Source organism: Callospermophilus lateralis, chromosome 5 (assembly GCF_048772815.1).
Source record: "Callospermophilus lateralis isolate mCalLat2 chromosome 5, mCalLat2.hap1, whole genome shotgun sequence".
NCBI lineage: Eukaryota > Metazoa > Chordata > Mammalia > Rodentia > Sciuridae > Callospermophilus > Callospermophilus lateralis.
Window position 1 is genome coordinate 37,244,816 of NC_135309.1, and position 16,964 is coordinate 37,261,779.

At 41.1% G+C, this 16,964-nt stretch overlaps 1 non-coding gene and 1 pseudogene across 1 annotated transcript; both read right to left on the reverse strand.

The window, feature by feature from the left end:
• Window positions 1–4,883: 4,883 nt before the first annotated feature.
• On the reverse strand, window positions 4,884–4,952 carry Trnaa-agc (transfer RNA alanine (anticodon AGC)). Its single transcript has one exon. It is a non-coding gene; the product is annotated as a tRNA-Ala (tRNA).
• Window positions 4,953–6,284: 1,332 nt separating this feature from the next.
• LOC143399064 (glyceraldehyde-3-phosphate dehydrogenase-like) lies at window positions 6,285–7,443 on the reverse strand (annotated as a pseudogene).
• Window positions 7,444–16,964: the final 9,521 nt, after the last annotated feature.

The window sequence follows — 16,964 nt, forward strand, 5'->3', positions numbered from 1 at the left end:
ACTCATTTGGGAAAGAGATTGGAGCCACCACTTGGGCCCAGGTCAGACCAACGCAAACACAGAGCAGAGTCTCAATTCAAGATTTTCTCCTCCCTCCCTCCATCCTTCCCATGAATCAGAGCCTCCCAGAGCGCCCCACCCACCTACCCACTGGTTAGTAAGCCTGAGTGACAAACTGAGGCAGGGACACATGGGAGTGTCCTTCTTCCCCATGTTCTCTGAGTCTCCAGGGGGAAGATCACAGAACCCAGCAGAAAGAGGTCAAAGGGGAAGGAAGTGGGAGAGCCTGAGAAAGTTTCCATCTAAGCAGTGGTTGGAACCAGCCTTCTCTTGGACACCCTCTGACCTATAGGATAGAGGAGCTCAGGGTTGTGAGGTCATCTCACCCCACCCCTTCTTTGAATCATTTCTCTACAGATGCTTCCACTCCACATGACAGAATCTCCTTCCTTCACAGGGTGGCCCCTAGTGCAGGCTGCTCTTTGCCCCTTGACTCTCTCTGGGGTTCAGACTGCCTTTCTGTGGCACTATCCTGGCCTCAACCCACATGGGCAGGAGCCTGCTGGTGGGAGTAGGGTGTGTGTGTGTGGGGGGGGCTAATCTGTAAGCAAATCAGGGGCTTTCTGGAGACTACATCTCTCCAGGGAGCAAGGCTGGGTGCTGGAGTGGCAGTAATCCCCTGGGGTTGAGGCCAGCCCTGCATCTGGGAATTTCCTTCATGGGAGGTCATGGGGAAACTCAGGCTGGGGAACTTTTTCACCTCTGGAAACCAGGCTGGGAATTCAGCCGATGCTTAATCAATATCACTTAACTTGTTTGGAAATGGTAGATATTTGTACTGAGTTAGTCCCCCCACGCGGCCGGGGATGTCCAGGTTCCTAGTCTCGCTTTGGGAAGGCATCACCTAGGAACCTTCTGGCACCTGGCAGAGTGGGACATGGGGAGTGAGAAGGCTCAGGAGAGGTCTGAAAGCTTGGAAGCTGTAATCCCTACCACTCAGTAGCTATGTGATGCTGAGCCAATCACTTGGCCTCTCTGAGCCTCAGTTTCCTTGTCTCTAAATGGAGGTAATAATGGCTCTGCTTCAGAGGCTTGTTGGAGTAACTTACCGACAAGATACCTGTCAAGGGAGCACAGGGCACAGAGTGAGCGTTTGGAAAATGCCAGCCTTTGTTACTATTTGAAGCAGGTGGGGAAATCCATGGGAAATCCGGATGCCTCTGAGAAGCTGGGGGTGGTGGGCAGCCCTTCCCGGATCCAGGGGGCGGGGCATCACTGGCCCCGCCCCGCCCCGCCTCCCGGTCCCTCTCCTCCAGTCCTGCGAGGCTTGCCAGCTGGATCTGAGTCACCACGGCCCCGCCGGCCGTTGACCTTATCTCAGGACGTCGTTACTACTAAAAGTCCTCGACCCTGGCCCTGCTCGCCAGGCAACATCCAACTTGCGCCAAGTCCCTCCATCAGTTCTGGAAATGCTCCCTAGGGTCCACGGACTGCAGGTCCCGAGGAAGCAGGGAGCCTCCTCCCGTCTGTGGGGAGGAAGTCCAGGAAGCCCCTGGCCTAGAAACCCCTCAGGGCCTGTGGGCACCGTGCCTATCTGTCCACCACTAGCTCCGTTTTCCTCGGGGGAAAGCACTGTGCCTGCAGATTTCTCTAGAAAAGCACATTCCCCCAGGGTGAGTGTCACCGGAGGATCTGAAGAGGAAACCAGAAGACTTGATAACCGAGGGCAGATGGTCTCAGGAGCCAAGAGGGGAAGGCGGCCTGAGGGGCCGCTGGGACTCGCAGGGCAGTCGCCTCGGCTCCCTCGGCCCCGCCTGCCAGTCCCCAGGACTCTAGGGGAAGTGGTGGGTGGGGGATGGGGAGCCCAGCTGACAGATTCTGTAAACAGAGCGGATTTGGGCCTCGGCCAAGGACTGGGTGTCCTGGCCCAGCCTGGGTGTGAGGCCCATCCGCTGCTCTCCAGGACACCCCGCCCTGCCGGGCTGCCCCAGGGGTGCCCGGCCCACAGACAGCTCCATTCAGGATGTGTCTGAGTTTGGGGAAGTGGCCAGTTCCCTCCTGGGAATGTGTCTGGAACCAGGTGTGGGGAAGGTGTGTGGGGCGGGGTGGGGGAGTTGGGTGGTGGGGTGCTTCTTTTCAAGAACCTCAATGGTTGTTCATTCATCAAATGCCAAGCTCTGGAGGTCGGCCTCAGGATAAGACTGTGCAGGGTTGTCGCCCAACCCCCATTCCCACCTTCAATCCTGTCCCCTGTTGTTCTGCTGCCTGAGGCAGAGTCCTTTTGGGGGGTAGGGAAGCTGAGAAAAGTGGCTCAGGTTCTGAGAGTCCTTCAAGGGCCAGTCCTGCCCCTTGGCTTATTGCCAAGTGTGATATCCCATGCTTGTGGCCTCACAAGGGCAGCTTAGAGGACAAGGAATGCCCTGGAGAGGGAGTGGGGAAGCACAGGCATCTCAGGATACCCCAGCAAGAGTAGCTGTGGGTATGAGATGGGGAGAGGGGTCCCTGGTGTTTATGGAGAGATACTGGCACCCAATGGGTGGAGGCACCTGTGGGTTATGCCTCTGGTAAGATATGGAGAGGAGTCCTGGGGTAGGAGGAGAGAGCTTGGCAAGAGCAGAGTGCTAGACACAGGACTTCATTGAAGGGGATAGCACTTCCCAAGATGTGCTCCAGGATATTGGATGGGATGAGCAAAAATGTTCAGGAAACACCTTTCAAAAAAGCAAAACACCACTTATAGCAGGCTTTCTCAGATCCTTTATTTCAATGCTAATTAATGAAAATCCTTGCTCTCCAAAAGAGGGACGATATGCAGAAAGCTTCGTCTTATGGGGCCTGTGCTGTTCCAAAATCTCTAGGGCCCAAGGATTCACAAGTATTTCTTACTTGATGACTCTGCCCACGATAGAGTGAGTGGGCATATGTAGGCATCAAGAAAAACACAGCTGGGGCTGGGGTTGTGACTCAGTGGTAGAGCACTCATCTAGCATGCATGAGGCATGAGGATCGAGACTTAGCACCACACAAAAATAAAATAAAGGTATTGTGTCCACCTACCACTAAAAAGTGTGTGTGTATGTATGTGTGCGTATGTGTATGTATGTGTGTGTGTGTGTGCGTGTTTATATATATATATATATATATATATATATATATATATATATATATATATATATATATCTTTCCTAGAAAGCCAGATTCAATGAGCACCTCCTCAAAGAAAGAGCTGCCTGCCACAAGCCTGGGCAGAGGATGATAGACATAAAATGTTAAATCTACGTAAAAGAAAGTTAAATCTATGAGTTTGGCGGACTTTACCAAAAAGTTTCCAGGTCCAAGATCCCAGGCAATCTTCTCTTCTCCAACTTGGGTTCCCAGTTCAGCATCAGAAAATCTAGGGTTCCTGATCACGGCTGAGGAATTTCATGGTCTATGCAGAGTACATACCAGAGGTTGTAGATAGTGGCAGGGATCACAGCTGGAGGCTGGATTCAGTGTAGTTCCTCTCTAGGACATGTTCTGAGCTAAGCCCCAGATGCTGCACACCCAACTCCCCTAAAAGCACAGGAACAAAGTTGATCTCCAAAAGTGGGTTTTCTCAACACCAATTTGGTTAGGTAGAAGCACCTGAGCTGTGCTACTCAGGAATCCCTTTGCCAAATGTGACCAACACCAGTAAGACTTGTACCTCCTCTGAAAGGCAGAGGGTGACTAGAAGAATGGCAGAGGAAAGAGAATGTAGACATGGTAACTTCTTGGTAACTGCAGCATTCCTGGGGTCTACCTAAAATCTCTGGAGCATCAAGTAAAGGGCTGCAGAACCCCTGCTTGAGCAGGTGGGGAGAAAGGGTCAAGGGTGTATAGGCTGGAACCATGGCTGATTCCCTTGTCCTTACCAGCTGGAGAAGCCTACATCCTTCCCATACTTGCAAGTAGAATGTGGAAACTGTAAACAAAAATATGGCGATGTCATCTTGTACGTAGTGTGAAGGCAGGCTGAGAATGGAATGGTCAGTGGGAGCCAACATCTCTAGGGCTCCAAGAGGAAGCAGGGTGTGGTAAGCCTTTCCAGGTGGAAGAATTTTAGTGGTAGGAGAGGACTGGCCTGGCTGGTCTAGCCAGCATCACAAGAGAAGGCTACAGAGGCCTACAGAATCAGCTTTGTCAGTTTTTTTTTTTTGTTGTTGTTTTTTTTGAGGTTCTGGACCTCAATCTGTGGACTGTGATGATATCTTAGGGGGTCCTGCAGAATATACACCACCGAGCCCTATCGTCCATAAAGCTTCATCTGCTATCATGACTAGCTAAGCCTCTTGAGATTTTTCTGTTTTCTTTTTCTTTTTCTTTTGTACCAGGGATTGAACTCAGGGAAGACCACTGAGTCACATCTCCAGCCCTTTTTGTATTTCATTTAGAGACAGGGTCTCACTGAGTTGCTTAGTGCCCCGCCTTTGCTGAATCTGGCTTCAAACTCATGATCCGACCTGAGCTGCTGGGATTACAGGCGTGGGCCACTGCACCTGGCTGACTTCTTTTCTTGCTTGCTCTGACCACTTACTACCAGCCCAAATGACTTTAGCTGAGATCACAAGAAACTTGGCTTCCAGATCTATTTAATAGTTTTTCCAAATAACAACTTGATTGAGGTAATTCACATATGATTCACCTATTTAAAATGTACAGTGCAATTTTTTTGTGTATATTCAGAGTTGTGCAAGCATCATGTCATCACCCTCCTTCTCAAGAAACTATACCCATTAGCAGTTCCTCAGCTTTGCCCTCTCAGGCCTCACCTCCAACCCTAGGTAACCACTAATCTACTTTCTATAGTTTTGGGTTTTTTTTCTTTTTAAATACCTTTATTTATTTATTTATTTTTCATGTGGTGCTGCTGAGGATCGAACCCAGTGCCTCATGCGTGCTAGGCAAGTGCTCTACCACTGAGCCACCGCCCCAGCCCTACTTTCTGTCTTTTTTGATTTTCCTACTGTGAATATTTCATTTAAATGGAATCAGAGCTGGGTATGTGGCTCAGTGATACAGCCTAACATACAGGAGGCCTTGAGTTCATTGGATCTCCAGCACTAACAACAACAAAAAAAAACATATATATATCTTCTTGTCACTGTGTGACTTTCACTTTATGTTTTCAAGATTCTTCCATGATGTAGCTTGTATCAAAATTTCATTCCTTATTATTAAGACCAAATAATATTTAATATGCCATTGTATACATATACCATTGTGTATTCATTCATCAGTTCATAGACATTGGATTGTTCCTACTTTGGGGGCATTGTTAATAATGAGGTTATGTACACAATTTTTTTGTGTGTGTGGACATTATGTTTTCATTTCTCTTGAAATCCCTTGGAGGGTTGGGGATGTGGCTCAGTGGTAGAGCGCTCACCTAGCATGCATGAGGCTCTGGGTTGGAACCTTAGCACCACATAAAACTGAAATAATAAAATAAAGATATTGTGCCCACCTATAACTAAAAAAATAAATTTAAAAAAAAAGAAATCCCTTGGAGTGGAATTACTGGGTCATGTGGTAACTCTATGTTTAACCTTCTGAGGTTAACCTCTGTTAGTTGTTTTTCCAAAGCATCATTTTATATTCCTATCACCAATGTATGAGGGTTCCAATTTCTCTACATCCTTGCCAACACTTGTTATTATCTGAATATAGCATTGTAATAGTATGAAGTGGTATCTGATTTTGGTTTCTTTGCATTTCCCTGACAGCTAATAATATTGAATAGCTTTTCGTGTGCTTATTAGCCATTTTTATATCTTTTTTGGAGAAATGTCTGTTCAGATCATTTGCCTATTTTTAAATTGGGTTATTTTTCTTTTTTTATATATATATATTTTAGTTGTCGATGGACTTTTATTTATTTATATGTGGAGCTGGGAATGGAACCCAGTGCCTCACACATGCAGGGCAAATACTACCATTGAGCTACAGCCCCTGCCCCTTGGTTATTTTTCTTTTCATTATTGGGTTATAAGAGTTCTTTTTTTTTTTTTTTTTTTTTCTGGTTGCAGTGATCTTTATTGATAGTATGTGTCAGTAGGTCACAGGGTATGTGACAATTCTGGGTGCTTTGGATTCCCATATGAATTTTAGGATCAGCCTGTCAGCTCCTCCCCCTTCTTCAGGGGTCCTGGGGTGGAAATTGGGAGGAGGGGAGATTCTCAGCAATGTTGAAGGACTGAGTTAGGGGCAAGGACTCCCCAGCAGCTGAGCACCTCTCTCTTCCTGTGTTCTTGCTGGGACAGGTGGTGCAGGGGCTCTTATTCCTTGGAGGCCCTGTGGACTATAAGGTCCACCACCCTGTTGCTGTAGCCAAATTCATTGTTATACCAGGAAACGAGCTAAACAAAGTGGTCTTTGAGGGCAATGCCGGCCCTAGCATCAAAAGCAGAAGAGTGAGTATCACTATTAAATTCACAGGAGATGACCTGGCCCTCCGTGTAGCTCAGGATGCCCTTGAGGGGGCCCTCTGATGCCTGCTTCACCACAAGGGACAGAGATGATGACCCTTTTGACACCATCCTTCAGATGAGCCCTGGCTTTCTCCATGGTAATGAAGATACCAGTGGACTCCACAACATATTCAATGTCATCGTATGTGGCAGTTTTCTCCAGGCGACAGGTCAGATCCACAACTGACACATTGGGAGTGGGCACACAGAAAGCCTTGCCAGTGGGCTTCCCATTAAGTTCAGGGATGACCTTGCCCACAGCCTTGGCAGCACCAGTGGATGCAGGGATGATATTCTGGGCAGCCCCACGGCCATCATGCCACAGTTTCCCAGAGGGGCCATCCACAGTCTTCTGAGTAGCAGTGATGGCATGGACTGTGGTCATGAGTCCTTCCACAATGCCAAAGTTGTCATGCACGACCTTGGCCAGGGGAGCTAAGCAGTTGGTAGTACAGGAGACATCGCTGACAATCTTGAGGGAGTTGTGATACTTCTCATGGTTCACGCTTATCACAAACATGGGGGCATCAACAGAAGGGACAGAGATGATGACCCTTTTGACACCACCCTTCAAATGAGCCCTGGCTTTCTCCATGGAAATGAAGATACCAGTGGACTCCACAACATATTCAGCACCAGCATCACCCCAATTTGATGTTGGTGGGATCTCGCTCCTAGCGGATGGAGATGGACTTTCCATTGATGGCAAGCTTCCCGTTCTCAGCCTTGACTGCGCCATGGAATTTACCATGGGTAGAATCATACTGGAACACGTAGACCATGTAGTTGAGGTCAATGAAGGGGTCATTGATAGTGACAATGTCCACTTTGCCAGAGTTGAAAGCAGCCCTGGTGACCAGGCACCCAATACGGCCATATCCATTCACTCCGACCTTCACCATTGTGTCTCAGAGATGTGACTGGCACTGCACCAGATCGGAAAATGTGATTGCCTGTCGAACGGGGAGGAGTAGAGAGCCTACAAGAGTTCTTTATATATTTTAGATATAAATGTCCTGTGACATATATAATTTGTAATTTTCTGGTTGTCTTATACTTTCTTTTCTTAATTTTAATTTTTAAACTATAGATGGACAAAATACTTTTATTTTGTTTGTTTGTTTATTTTTATGTGGTGCTGAAGTTCGAACCCAGTACCTCACATATGTGAGGCAAGCGCTCTACCACTAAGCCACAACCCCAGCCCTGTCTTATACTTTCTTTTTTTTTTTTTTTTTAATATTTATTTATTTATTTTTAGTTTTCTGCAGACACAACATCTTTGTTTGTATGTGGTGCTGAGGGTCGAACCCGGGCTGCACGCATGCCAGGCGAGCGCACCACCGCTTGAGCCACACCCCCAGCCCTGTCTTATACTTTCTTAATGATGCCCTCTGCTGCACAAAAATTTTAATTTGGATGAAATGTTCAATTTATCTGTTTTTCCTTTGGTCGCTTGTGTTTTTGATTTCATAGCCAAGAAACCATTGCCTAATCCAAGTAATAAAAATTTACATGAATCTGTTCTTCTAAGAGCTTTAGCTCTTACATTTAAGTCTTTAGGATTCATTTAGTGTTAATGTTTGCATATGGTGGGAGGTAGGGGTCAAATTTCATTCTTTTGCATGCGAATGTCTAGTTGTCTCAGCACTACTCATTGAGAAGGCTGTTTCCCCCATTGAATTTTCTTGACACTCTCCGTCAAAAATCAGTTGGCATTAGGGGTTGGAGTTGTGGCTCAGTGGTAGAGCACTCACCTAGTACAGGTGGGGAACTGGGTTTGACCCTTAACACCATATAAAGATAAATAAATAAAGGTATTTTGTCCATCTACCACTAAAAAATATTTAAATTTTTTTTTTAAATCAGGTGGCTTTAAATATAAGGATTTAATTCTGGACTCTTTGTTCTATTTTATTGATCTGTATGTCTAATCCTTATACTAGTAACACACAGTATTCATTACTGTAGCTTTGTAGTTTTTTTCCCAGATTGTTTTGGCAATTCTGGGTCCTTTGGATTTCCATAGGAATTTTAGGATCAGCCTGTCATTTTAAGCAAATAAACCAGTTGGAATTTGATGAAAATTAGATTGAATCTGTATGTGAATTAAGAAAATATTGCCATCTCAACAGCATTATGTCTTCTGATCTGTGAACATGGGATGAATTTCCATTTACTTAGGTTTTCTTTAATTTCTTTAAAAAATGCATTGTATTTTTTAGTGTAAAATCTTGTATTTCCTTGATTAAATTTATTACTATGTATTTTATTATTTTGGAATGTTTTCTCAATTCAATTTTGGATTATATTGCTAAAGTACATAAATACAGTTCACTTTTGTATATTGGACTTATATGCTGCAAACTTGTTTTATTAGTTCTAGTAGTTGTTTTGTGGATTCCTTAGGATTTGCTATATCTGAGGTCATGCTCCTTGTGAATAGAGATAGTTTTGCTTCTTTCTTTCTGGTCTAAGTGCTTTTATTTTATTTTATTTTTTTTCTAGTCTAATTGCCCTGACCAGAACTTCCACTACAATGATTAGTAGAAGTGATAAGAACAGACATTCTTGTCTTGTTCCTGATCTTAGGAGGAAAGCATTTGTTCTCTTATCATTAAGTTTGAACTTTTTGTAGATGCCCTTCATCAGGCTGAGGAAGTTTCTTTCTATTTCTACCTTGTTGATTGGTTTCTTCATGAAGGGATGTTGAATTTTTTCAAATGCTATAAGATCATCTTGTGGTTTTTGTCTTTATTGCACTGATATGCTATATTACATTAACTGATAGAGGTTACACCAACCTTGTATTTCTAGAACAAATTTCACTTGGTGATGGTATATGAACCTCTTTGTATGTTGCTGGATTTGAAATCTTAGCATTTTGTTGAGGATTTTAATGTCTGTATTCAATAAGAGATTAGTTTGTAGTTCTTTTTTCTCTATCTCTCTCTTTTTAAGGAGGATTTTTTTTTAAAAAAAAAATATTTATTTTATTTGTTTATTTTCATGTGGTGCTAAGGATGGAACCCAATGCCTCTTGAGTGAGGGACAAGTGCTCTACCACTGAGCTACAGCCCCAGTCCTTCTTTTCTCTTAATATCCTTGTCCAGTTTAATTACCAGAGAAATATTGACTTCATAGAATGAGCTGGTAAGTGGTAGGTGTTCCCTACTGTTTATCTTTTTTGTTGTTGTTTTTTTGTACTGGGCTGCTTTACCACTGAGCTACATGCACAGTCCTTTGAAAAAAATTTTTTTAGACTGGGGTTGTAGCTCAGTGGTAGAGTGCTTGCCTCACATGCGTGAGGCACTGGGTTCTATCTTCAGTATCACATAAAAATAAATAAATAAAAATAAAGATATTGTATCCTTCTACAAGTTTAAAAATATATTTTTAATTTATTTTAAGAGAGGATCTTGCTAAATTTCCCAGTCTGGCCTTGAATTTTCAATCCTCCTGCCTCAATCTCCTGAGTCACTAGGATTAATGGTGTTCACAAAAGAGCCCAGGTGCTTATATACTTTTAAAACTACTAAATCGGCATTATCGAATGAAGTTTAGAATGCTGTCCCCCGACAATGTTAACATCACATTTTAAAGAGTAATGAAGTATTCAGGCTGGGATTATAGCTTACTAGAAGAGCACTTGCCCCGAATATGTGAAGCCCTGGGTTCCATCCTCAGCAACACATAAATATAAGTAAATAAAAATAAAGATATTGTGTTCATTTACAACTAGAAAAATACATAAAAAGTAATGAAGTATTGATACATTCTATAACATGGATGAACCTCAAAAACATTTCACAAACAGTGGCACATACCATGCCTCAGATCCCAGCAATTAGGGAAACTGAGACAGGAGGATCCCAAATTCAAAGCCAGCCTCAGCAACTTAATGAGGCCCTAAGCAACTTAGACCCTGTCTCAAAATAAAATATAAAAAGGGGTGGGAATATGGCTCAGTGGTTAAGTGCCCCTGGGTTCAATCACCAGTACCGCCCCCCCCAAAAAAAAACTCACAAAGTAAAAAATCCAGACATAAAGCATTGTTTATTATATGATTCCATTCATATGAAATATGTATAGGAGATAAATCTGTAGAGATAGAATGCAGACTGAGAAGGGTGTGTGTTGGGGGGTCAGGTGGAGAGCAACTGCTGGAGGGTTTTCTTTTGCAGTAATGCTAGTGTTTTAGAACTAGATAAGATGGTGGATGCACAACATTGTAAATGTATTGAATGATACTGAATTGTTCATCTTAAAGTTTATATTTAAAAGTTAGTATTATCCTAATATCAAAACCAGGCAAGGATAGCATAAAAAAAGAAAACTATAGACCAATACCTCTTAGCAATATAGGTATAAAATTTTTCTGCAAAATGCTAGAAAACCAAATTAATTTTGTGTGAATTTCATCTTAATAAAAAACTACATTTGAGAGAATTACTCAGATTTAAAGCTCTTTTGCAGTGTGATTTTAAAATGTTTTATTAGATTTTTAAATTATAATATGTGTATATTTGCTTATGGTGAAGTAAAATAATAATTAAGGGCTGGAATTGTAGTTCAGTGGTAGAGCACTTGCCTAGCATGTATGAGGCAGTGGGTTCCATCCTCAGCACCACATAAAAATAAAGAAAATAAAGGTATTGTGTCCATCTACAACTAAAAAAACTATTGTAGAAAAATTATAATAATAGTTAAGTTTTATGTGCAAATCTCAGAATGCCATGTTTTGTTTTGTTTTTTCTCCTTGATATTGGGGATTAAATCCAAGGACTCTTTACCACTGAGTCACATCCCAGCCCTTTTTATTTTTTATTTTTATCTTTATTTTTAATATTTTTTAGTTGATGATAGACCTTTATTTTATTTATTTATATGTGGTGCTGAGAATCGAACCCAGTGCCTCACACATGCCAGGCAAGTGCTTTACCGCTGAGCCCCAGCCCCAGCCCCACCTTTTTATTTTTTTGAGACAGGGTCTCATTAAGTTGCTTTGGGCCTCACTAAGTTGCTGAGGCTGGCCTTGAACTTGCAATCCTCCTGCCTTAACCTCATCAATCACCATCTAGCCCATTATGATTTTTTCAATATCTACAAAATATTTCATTAGAGATATGCTTTATTTTATTGTATACTTAATTCATCTAAAACAATATTCTTTTTTTTTGGGGGGGGGGTGCAGGCAGGTGCTGGGGATTGAACCCAGGGCCTTGTGAGGCAAGTACTCTACCAACTGAGCTATATCCCCAGCCCCTCTGAGGTTTTTGTTATTGGAGATTGAATTCAGGGGCACTCTACCATAGAACTATGTCCCCTGTCTGTCTAACTCCGTCCTTCTTTCCTTCCCTCCTTCCTTCCTTCCTTCCTTCCCTCCTTCCTTCCTTCCTTCCTTCCTTCCTTCCTTCCTTCCTTCCTTCTTTCTTCCTGTACTTATATATCTATGTATTTATGTATTAGTTCTGAACCCAGGGACATTTTACCACTATGCTATATCTCCAGTTCTTTCTATGTTTTATTTTGGAGACAAGATCACTAAGTTGCTACGGCTATCCTCAAATTTGTGATCTTCCTGCCTCAGCCTCCAGAATCACTGGGATTACTATGCCTGGCACCTTTTTTTATTTTGAGACAAGGTCCTGCTAATTTTTCCAGGCTAGACTCAAACCTTCAATCCTCCTGCTTCAGCCTCTTGAGTAGGTGGGATTATAGGGGTGTGCCACTCTGCCCCCAATAAATTTTTTTATTATGTATTATGATTTAATGAGTGTCTATGATTTTTTCAAAGGACTGAATTATTACTTCCTAAAAGTCATCTCCTTAGGATTGATTCCTAGAAGTGAGTGATTAGATCAAAGCAGAAAGGTTAGCATTTGTAAAGGTTTTTCAAGTACACTGCCAATTTTTCCCCACAGTTTCAGCTAACATTATGAATTATTATATTTTTAAAATTTTGCTGGGCAAAATATGAAGCTTTCAGAAGTTATTATAAGAGGGCCGTGTGTGTAGCTAGCATGCATGAAGACATGAGTTTGGTCTCCAGAACTGCAAAGGGAAAGGGGAAGGAGACAGAAGAAGAGGAAAAGAAGGAGTAAGAGAATAAGAACAAAACACATGCAAAAACAATAATAATGCACAGGATTGGGAGTATAACTCGGTGGTACAGTCCTTTCCTAGCACATCTAAGACCCTGAGTTCTATCCCAGCACCACAAAACAAAAAATAAAATAGAAAATAATACATAAATAATATTATACAAAAATTAAAACTTTGTTTATCAAAATGTCATTATAAAAGTGATAGAGTAAGAGGAAATATTTAGAAAATACACAACTAGTAAGTGGCTTGTATCCAGAATATATGAAGAACTCCTACTGATTCCTAAGAAAAAAGAATCAAATAATAGTGAAAATATTACATATAAAAAGTTGTGGGTATAGCTAAGGCAGAATTTAGAGGGAAACCTATAGCATTAGGTCTACATATTTAAAAAGAATTGTTGAAAATTAGTAAGGCACAAGGTGTGGGTGTGGTGGCCCACACATGTAACCCCAGCTACTTGGGAGGCTGAGGAAGGAGAATCACAAAATCAAGGCTCACCTAGGCAGCTTACTTAGTGAGACTCTCAGCAACTTAGTGAGGCCTTGTCTCACAATTTTAAAAAGGTGAAAAATTTAAAAAGAACTGCGAAGGTATCTCACTGGTAAAGCACTCGTGGGTTCAATCCCTAGTAGCCCCCAGAAAAAAAGAAAATTAATAAGCCAAGGATACATTTCAGGAAATTATTCTCAAAGAAAGTGGAAAAATGAAATAATAAACGTAAGAGAAGAAATTAATGAAACAAAACCAAACATACAATAGAGAGAATTTGTTGTTGTTCTTCAATAGACTTTTAGGTTTTTTGGTTTTTTGTTGTTGTTTTTGGTACCATGTATTGAACTCAGGGACACTTAACCACTGAGACACATCCCCAGTCCTTTTTTGTATTTTATTTACAGACAGTGTCTCACTGAGTTGCTTAGGGCCTTGCCAAATTGTTGAGGCCAGTTTTGAACTTGAAATCCTCCTGCCTCAGTCTCCTGAGCCACTGGGATTACAGGTGTGCATCACTGCACTCAATGTCAATAGATTTTTTTGATTCTGGGGGTTGAATGCAGGACTTTGGCTTTGCTAAGCACATACTCTGCCACTGAATTACACTCCAGCTCCCAATAAGACTATTTAAAGTGATAAAACTGTTCAGTTTAAAAAAGAAAACAAACAAACAAACATGAATAACTATTAGGAATGAAGAAGGAGACATTACAAGAGCTACTATGCACATCTAAAAAATACTAAAACGAGGTTATGAACAATTTAATGCCAATAAATGTAAAAGATTTAGATGAAATATAAAGTTTTCTAGAAATAGTGATTTACCAAGTGACTCTGAAGACATGGAAAATCTGAATAATCCCATAAACCCCATAATTCTCTCTCTCTTTCCTTCTTTCTTTCTTTCTTTCTCCTCTTCTTCTCCTTCTCCTTCTCCTTCTCCTTCTCCTCCTCCTCCTCCTCCTCCTCCTCCTTTTTCTTCCTTCTTCTTCTTCTTCTTCCTCTTCCTCTTCTCTTCTTCTTCTTCTGTACCAAGGATTGAACCCAGGGGCACATAACTACTGAGCGATACTGCCAACCTTTTTTTTTTTTTTTTTTTTTTTTGAGACAAGTTCTCCCTAGATTACTTACAGTCTCACCAAATTGCTGAGACTGGCTTCAAACCTGCAATCCTCCTGCCTCAGCCTCCTAAATTGCTGGGATTCAGGGATGTGCTGCCACACCCCACCCATAACTCTTTATTAAAGAGGTTGAAACAGTAATTAAAAATCTTCCTACAAAGAAACTCCAAACCTAAACAGCTTTACATATGAGTGATGTTGAATACTCAAGAAATAAAATAATTCTGTTCATTAACAAACTCTTCTTGAAATCTGGAAGTTTCTCCCCTGAAGAACTGAAGTTATCCTCCTCAGCTCACTTTATGGAGTAAACATGACCCTGACCTCCAAATCTTACAAGGTCAATAAGGGAAAAGTAAAGGCCAATCTCATGTATGCACACAGATACAAAAGCCCTAAACAAAGTTGGGCCACCTATAAATGGAATAGAACATATGACTTACAAATTTTATATGATCCTAGGAATGCAAGCTATGGTCAACATCCAAAAACCAGTTGATATAATTTGTCACAACATATTTTTTAAAACATGTCTGTCTGTCTGTGTATCTATCTATCTATCTATCTATATCTCTCTATATATATATAGTTTTATTTCGTTTATTTTTATGTGGTGCTGCAGATGGAACCCAGGCTCTCAAATATGCTAATTAAGCGATCTACCACTGAGCCACAACCCCAGCCCTGTCACAACATATTTAAGGAGAAAATTCATGTGGTAATCTCAATGAGTGCAGAATAAGCACTTAATAAAATTTAATATTGATCTGGGCACAGTGGTGCATGACTGTAATCATAGGTACTCAGGTGGCTGAGGTGGGAGAATTGCAAGTTCAAGGCTAACCTCAGCAATTTAGCAAGACCCAGTCTCAAAATAAAAACTAAAAAAGTGGGGCTGGGATGTGGCTCAAGCGGTATAGCACTCACCTGGCATGCGTGCGGCCTGGGTTCGATCCTCAGCACCACATACAAAGAAAGATGTTGTGTCCGCCGCAAACTAAAAAATAAATATTAAAATTCTTAAAAAAAATTAAAAAAAAAAAACTAAAAAAGTGCTGGGGGTGTAGCTCACTAGTAGAGCACCCTTGAGTTCAATCCCAGGATGGAAAACAAAAGAAAATCAACATTGTTTGGATTAAATGGATGAATAATTTAAAAAAAATTTTTTTGTGTGTGCCAAACCAGAAATGGAAAGAAACTTCCTTAATCTTATAAAGACTGTCTTTTTAAAATAACTAAAATAAGCGTCATACTTAGTGGTGAAACATTCAATGTTTTCTCTTTGAATACTGGAACAAAGCAAAGATATCGATTTTTCTTTTTTCTTTTTAGCAGTATGTGGTGTTGAACCCAGGATCTCCCTCCTGCTAAGCAAGAGCTCTACCACTTATCTACAGGCAAGCCCTTTTTAGTTTTTATAGGGTCTTCCTAAATTGCTGAGGCTGACCTCCAACTTTTGATCCTCCTACTTCAGCCTCCCAAATTGCTGGGATTACAGGCAGGGCCACTGTGTCTTTTGCTATCACTTTCTTTGAACATTATACTGAAGGTTCTGGCCAGCCCAGCAAAGAAAGAAAAAGAATCAAAGAGAATAATAATTGGAAAAGGAAGAACAAAACTGCCAGTATTTATAGATATTATGATTGTGTACAGAATAATTTTTTAAATCTATAGATAATTAAAACTAATCTATAATTAAATAAGTTTCCTGGACTTTGAAAAATCAATACACAAAAATCAATGTATTTAATTTTAACAAAGAGAAAATTATATCCTAAAAGGATAGCATTTCTAATATTTTAAAAGACCAAATTATTAGAAATATATTTTTATTAACTCATAAAGAAAAATATTAAGTATTTTTCACAGAAATTAAAGACAATTGTAGTAAATGGAGGAATATACAGTGCTTGTGGGCTGGAAAACTCAATATTACAAAGATTATCAGTTCTTCCTGAAGTCATTCATAGATTAAATGCAGTTTCATTTCGGTGAAGGAGGAAGGGGGATTGAACCAGGAGTACATTACCACTGAGCTACATCCCCAATCCCTTTTTTTTTTTTTTTTCTTAATTTTGAGACAGGCTGTCACTAAGTTGCCGAGGGTCTCGCTAATAATAATAATACTTGGGAAAGGAAGAAGCAAAACTGCCAGTATTTATAGATATTATGATTGTGTACAGAATAATTTTTTAATCTATAGATAATTAAAATTCATCTATAATTAAATAAGTTGCTGATACTAGCCTTGAACTTGAGATTTTCTTGTCTCAGCCTCTTGAATAGCTAGGATTACAGGCCACCACACCCTATTAAATATTCAATGCAATATTTAATAACTCATTTGGATTTTTTTTTGTGAACCTAATAAAATTATTCCTAAATTTATATGGACATGCAAAAGGTCAGAATGGCCATGTCACTGCAGAGAAAGACTGAGGTTAAAACAGTTGTTCTCCTGGGTAACTATAAAGCTGTGGTAATTAGGAAAGTGGGGGACTGGGGGTATAGTTCAGGGGCAGAGCACACAGGGCAGGCTGCGGTGCTGAGTTCAATCCCCAGCACCACAAAAGAGACAGAGAAAGAGGAGAGAGAGGGGGCGTTGCATTGACTCCCAATCTGTCTTTCACAGTAGTTTTTCATTTTGATGAAACCCAATATATCAACTTTTATAATTTGTGCTTTTTGTATCCTATTTAAGAAGTCTTTGTCAAACCCAAGGTCACTAAGACTTTTCTTTTCTCCTAGA